General features: G+C 32.4%; 1 pseudogene; it reads right to left on the minus strand.

The window, feature by feature from the left end:
- Nucleotides 1-644: 644 nt before the first annotated feature.
- Nucleotides 645-2,945, minus strand: LOC111913512 (protein NRT1/ PTR FAMILY 5.10-like; annotated as a pseudogene).
- Nucleotides 2,946-7,173: the final 4,228 nt, after the last annotated feature.

Genomic DNA, 7,173 nt, shown 5'->3' on the forward strand with positions numbered 1-7,173 from the left:
ACACATTTTCAGTTTATGATGAATAATTTCAAGTTAACCATAAATTTCAATTTGATATCATTTTACTAAGTAAATTATAGAATGGTCCATGCCTTATAGGAGAAATTATAAGTATAGTTTAAAGTTCTATTGGCTTTGTTACCAATATTGACCATCGGGTGTTAGATTAAAAAATGAGTTAGTCACAAGTTGTAACACGAGTATTTTGGTAAAATCAAAGAACTTTGTAGGGTTGTTAGAACATCACAATACATAGTTGAATAAAAAAAGTTTAACAAGATATAGTGTTTAGTTGACATTCAAAGAATTACTCTCAACAATAGTAGGATGAGAGTGGTATCCAACAAATATAGAGTTCAATAGTAATAGATGAGATGACCCGGTGTTATCCAACACATAAATTTCAACGGGCATTGAACTTTTCAATAAAAAATATATTTTTTTGTAAGTTTAAAATAAATGTTTTGTAGATTTTTTTAAAGTTTAATATACTATAAGTAGTAATTGATGGTAGAATTTATAAAATATAAAATAATAATATATAACAATCCAGTTAAATTGTATTCACTTCAATCGACCTTAAATGCCCTGGATAAAAAGATAAAATTTCATAAGTTAACCCATAAGTATAGTTATTTAAAGGGTTCTATATATAAACTATTTCATTAAATAAATGGTCAATGCAACCATTACAACAATATATCATGCTACGTGCCTCAGCTTCAATTCAAACCAAATCTAAACCCAAAGCACTTAATTTAGCAACATCACAAGCCTCTTTCTCGATTATAAACATAAGATCTTGCGACATAAATGTACATCATAAACGCCCCCACACTTATTCCCGCAAGAAGATAGTAAAAGTAATCAATATGCCCTCGATTCACATTATCAGATATCCAACCATCTTCACCATTTCCACCTGTCATTTTCCCAACAATCGAGATCAGAAAGCTGCTTAAGAAGCTACCAATCCCTATGATACTCAGGTAAAGTGCGAGGCCCATGCTCTTAAGATCACTTGGCACTTGGTCATAGAAGAATTCCTGTATACCCACCATCGTAAAAACATCACCAGCTCCAGCCAACAGATATTGAGGTAATAACCACCATATCTTCATTGGAATCGTTGCATTTGGATCATCTAATAATCCATACTCACGAGCAGTTTCGAGTCTTTTTGTCTCAACGACCGCTGCAACCACCATTGAAACAATGGAAATGAGGATTCCGATTCCGATTCTCTGAAGCATGGTTATACCTGATGGTTTCTTTGTAATGGATCGTGTAAAAGGAACCAAGATGGTGTCATAGATGGGAATTAGAATCATAACCGAGAGACCGATGAAAGATTGTAGCGTGGCGGCTGGAATCTTGAAATTTGACCCGATTGACCTGTCCATGGTGGTTCCTTGTTTTGTAAATAAGGTGGTAGTTTGAGCTAATACAATTGCATACCCTAAACAACTAACCCATATTGGAACTAGTCTATGAATTGCCTTTGCTTCTTCCACTTCGTCAACATTACAAACAGTTCCATCTTCATTCGATCCCTTAAACAAAGCTCTGTCGAGAAATCTGAAAAATAAAAAAGGAAAGATAATTTAAACCCCCCCGAAAAAAAAAACGAGGAATTCAAGAATAACGTGTTAAATGTTAATGTACTGTTACCTGAATTGTTTAGAACGTTGATGATCAAAGATTCCAAACGCTTCCTCATCTGAAGACATTATTGAAGGTGCACTTTTCCAATTCCTAGCTGCTTTAACAAACACGTGGCCAATTCTAAGAAAAGCACTTTTCTCCTCGGTTTTTGCTGCAAATCGGTAATTTATGGTTCCAATCAAGAATACGATGAGGGCAAAAGCCATGATTATGCAAGGAATCCCAAATCCGAGAGCCCAACTGAGGTTATCTTGAATGTAGCTAAGAACAAAGATTCCGACTGTAGGGCCAGCACACATTCCAAAATACCACCAGTTGAAGAATGAACTCTTGGCTTTACGTTCTACTGGATCATCTGCATCAAACTGGTCTGCCCCAAAAGCTTGAACACAGGGCTTGTGGCCACCTTGGGCAATTGCGACAAGATACAGTGAAATGAAGAACATGACGACTTGGAGTTGAGAAGAACATGATGATCCGCCATTGGCGGTTTCACAGTTTGAAGGAATAAAAGTGGAAAGAGCCAGAAACCCAAGCGCCTGTCAATTGTGATCAGACATTAATTATCAAAATGATATCAACAGAGCAACCAGTTAATGATTTATAATCCGAATTGTTGAATGTAGAAATAATTGCTGATGTAGTTTAACACAATTGTGTAGGTACGTACGGAAATTCTTGGAAAAGTAAAAAATGATTCAAATTAATGAGGAAGAGATGAAAACCAGAACATAAAGCAGAGAAGCAATTATAATCATCAGGTATCGACCCAGAAAAGCATCAGCAATGAAAGCGCCAAGAAGAGGAAGAAGCCTCGCCGTTCCAGTCCACGTGTTGACATTCTCGGCTGCGGTGGCCGTCGATTGCCCCAAGGGACCGGTCAAGTATGTGATTAAATTTGAACTGACGCCATAGTACGCAAATCTCTCTGCCACTTCAACGCCTGCATGAACATTAAGAGGTTGGATTTTTTTACTGTTTTTGGAAATGTTTTTGCGAGGCTAAGCATTACCAATGATAAAATATGCCGATCGCCAGCAACCGGATTTTGATCTGAGAACTGGACGTCCTCTATAGTCGACAACGCCGTCAACGAAGTTGATGAGTAGCGGAGACTCGACTCCGGTGGAGTTGGTGTCGGTGCCGTACTCATCCATATCAACGTAGGTGGAGTCTTTTCCACTTAATACGTTGGTTATTTGTTCCTCAGTGTCTAAAAGATGACTGTTAAGAGGGTGTTTAGTCTTCTTACAAAATTGCGTCTTTATGTTTTTAAAACCTTGTCTCCTTATAAATGATGACAGTTATTTATTTATTTATTTATTTTTATGTTTAGTTTTTTTATTTTTTATTTTTTTTAAGGATAAAATTATGTAAATGGCCCCTATGGTTATGTATTATTTTTAATAAGTCCAATCTTTTTTAATAGAAAAGTACACTCCACAACTTTTCTTTTTTGCTTCAAAGCAATAAATCATCACGGTTCATTAAAAAATTATTTGTGACACCCCAATTCTAACAGAAAAGTACACTCCACAACTTTTATTTTTTTTTACTTCAAATCAATAAATGATCATGGTTCATAAAAAAAACAAATCAGCAACGGTGTGCTTTCATAACATCAAGGCTAACTAATTCATATTGTAAATGAAAACTAATATACATTATGGAATAAACCACATGAACTATATAAAGTTATAAACATCTATCGTACAATCTCTATCGTTTGTACATTATCTTGTTACGTGTAAACATAAATCACACACAACTATAAGCTAAATAGCTTAGTGAGCAAAATCTCATCCCAATATAAGTTTCATAAGGTTACATACTTAACTAGTAATATATTTTTTTAATTTCGTATTTACTTTATGAATGTATCAGTTTTACAATTTATATTCAAGATGAACCCCTCCTTATTTCATATACTTTATCTCATATTATGTGCACACAATTCACATATAAGTTCATAATCATTTATCAACATTCTCAAGTAGCTTGAACCAAGTTGTTATCTGCTTTCATTTAGAAATGCCATTGCTTGCTCATTTTGTCACAGATTAAGCTACCACTTGCATTCATCTTCAATATTATATGTATGAATTTATAAACTATCAAATATCTCGTATCTGGAAACAAAATACCACTTCTCTAAATATTTCAGGTTAAAAAAATAATAAAAATAATAAATAAATTAAAACAAGATAAATAAATAAATAAATTAGAAAGACAAAAAAAGGTAAAATTGAAACATTATAATCTCGATACAACATGATATATAAATAAAGTAGAATTTTGGTTTAGAAAGAATACTTTTAGTGATGAAGGGTAAAATGTGACAAGTTGGTGAAACTTGTGTTTGACTAGAGAGTTGACCAAATTAGTGCTTAGGACTAAGGTCATCTCCAATGCATTGAACTCTTAAGAGTTTAATGGATTGCCACATTAGCATTCCACTAACTATATCATTTTATCCATTAAACTCTACACTCCATTAAACCCTTAAGAGTTTAATGAATTTCCACATCAACATTTAATTATATCTTTTTATAAATAATATTGTAAAACTGTAATATTACATTAATTAGAAATTAAAAGTTACAAATTGTAAATTATTAATTAATGATTGTTGTAAACTACAAATATTATAATATAAATTACCTTGATGATTTAAATTATTCAATATAACATAAAGTAAACTACAAATATTATAAATAAGAAAATAATGACATATACCTTGTGTATATATGTAGGGTGTAATTATTTAAATAAAAAGTTTTATTGGTGAAATGGTTTAAAAAAAAAAAGAAAAAAAATTGCATACCATCGTTCAATGGGGATTAAACCCCACTTCATTGAACTCCACCCACAATGGTAGGTTTATGTATTCAACTCCCTTTTTCCCCATTAAACTCACCATTAAATTCCCATTGGGGATGACCTAAGTTTGTATATTTTATTATGGGGAAAGACAATATATTAGTTATTACAAGTTTTTAGCTAGTTTGGGGATCTTTATTGAAAGAATTATAGCAAGGAGAGAGTATAGTTGCATAAATGACTAAAGTTATGTTATCTAAGGATATCCTCTTCTTTGCTCTTCTCATTCATGTAATCAACCAAGATCACTCTCCTCCATGGTAATTTCCTTCTCTAAATAAATGGAAATTGATGCTTGAAGTTCGGTCAAATTCTCTATTAATTTAGCATCCAGAGGTAGTTTCTTCTTCCATCATCTTTCAAATTTGTGTTAGCATTGCGTGTTTGTACAAATATGAATGTAACGTTCCACTTATAATGTTCTAATGATTTTTATGTTATGATTTCATTTCTAGATCCATCTCCAAGATCTAATTAGCTAATATTTGTGAGATTTGGAAATTTGGAATCTTTTGATGAGTTTTCTTAACCATCAATGGTGGAATCCGAATTTTATGATTTAACTTGAGGATTCATGGTGTTTTATGTTCATGTAATGTATATATTTCATTAATCATCATTATAATTGAAATCATACTCTCATTTGAGTTAATTGATTCCTGGTCATAATTTGGGTTTTCTAGTCCTAAGGGTTCTAGCCAAAATCCATGAATCATGATGTATTAGGAAGTTGTTTTGTGTTTCTCTTTGTTTAATCAACAACTTTGAGGTCATGTTAGTAATCCATTTCTTTAATGATGTTGATTGATTGGAAAAGTTAATCTTCTTTGGAGTTCATGTGAAGATTTGAGGTCAATCTTAATTGAGGATTGAGTTCTAATCTTCCATGACTTCATGATTTTAATATTTTTTAAGCTTCTATAATGATATTAGGTCATTTGGCTGCATTCCATCTTCACACATAGCGATTTGGTGCAAATTTAAGTTCCTTACTCTCATTAAGCTTGTATGTGAAGTTTATGAGATGATTTCGTGATTGATGTCTATTCTAAGGATACGAACCATGTGGTGATTCTTTCTTATGTTCAATTGTAGTGTTTTAACATGTGTTTTAAGCTATTGAGTCAATTGATTCAGATTTGAGGTATTATATAAGAAAAACGGTGAAATAAGAAAATAAACCAAAAAACATGATCTATTAGGAGAAAATCACAACGTGCCTCGTTATGAAGCATGGCATACTTTCAAGTCCATCCCATTTTTTAGTATTGTAATTTTGTGTGTCTTGAGTTTAGTGTTTTCCTTTTCTTTTCTTTGGCTTACATAATTAATAATAGGAAACTTAAGGTGCATTGGGAACTTAGTATGATGAGTTGACCTAGAGAAGGGTATATTAGTTTTTAACAGCGTTATGATGATGATATTATGTGTTGAGTTGGAAGCACAAGCTTGGTGAACTGTAGAAAGAGTGTGATATTGCAAGCATTGTACTAAGGCGAGTTTACCGGGAGCATATGTCCCAAACTATGAACTTTACTTTAAAAAGCTTTCATGTGATATGATTTGAAAATATGCTATAATTTGTTTTTGGTGATCCTTATGTGTTCTTACATCCTATATGCTTTCTATAAATTCTATTTGGGAATTTGATAAGAGAAAGATTTTGGAAACTAAAAACGGTTTTCCTTAAAAATGAAAATGGTGATAAAAATGACTAACAAAGAATTATTGATATGTTGTTTGAAAAGGTTTTTATTTAAAAGAAAAATGACATTTTATTACAATGTGATAATTTTATGATGAAATGATGGTTTATGATGAATTGATATTTTATGATGAAATTATGTTTTATGATTAAATGATGGTTTATGATTTAGGGAATTTAACATGTGCATACATTATAGGATGGGTTCCCGTGTGAGTCCCCCATTATATCCATACTAGATTTGGCCATTATGATGTATGATGACATTAAGCGATTTCTTGGTAGTTCTTACCATGCACAAGTGGGATAGCTACCCCATGTGTGGTGTTCATGTGATGCTTCATGAATACCTAGCTAATGATGTGGACTTGGGAAATGTTTGTTTGGAATACGCTCCTTCTTACCTCTTCCCCATTAGTTGTGTTTGGAATACGTTCCTTCATAACCGTAGAATGTATGTTTTGAATACGCTCCGTCATACTTAAATCCCAACTATCAAATTTGTGACATTAAACTTCTTAAGAGAAACTTGGGTTTTGGGATAGTTGCATGTTGCATAACATTAATACTTTTATTTTCTTATCCCATTTTTGTACTAAGTTGATCTTTGATTTTTGACTAACTAACAAATGTTACTTTAATGTGGTTGGTTGTTTTGAAAAATTGATATAGGTCATTAAATCCTAGCTTATTTGAAATGTAACATCCCAAAAATACAGATGGAATTTTGTTTTTAAATTCATTTAAAACATACGATAATCATATCAAAATGGTCAAAAGTATATCATAACAACATGTTACTAGAGTAAAAATTCCCAAAATCTCAAAATGCGGAAACCTAGGGTGATGCGGTGCGATCAGGTCGAATACTTCCCCTTCGAACTAGAAGTACCTGAAAGATAAACTGAAAACTGTAAGCACAA

This window comes from Lactuca sativa, chromosome 1 (assembly GCF_002870075.4).
Source record: "Lactuca sativa cultivar Salinas chromosome 1, Lsat_Salinas_v11, whole genome shotgun sequence".
NCBI lineage: Eukaryota > Viridiplantae > Streptophyta > Magnoliopsida > Asterales > Asteraceae > Lactuca > Lactuca sativa.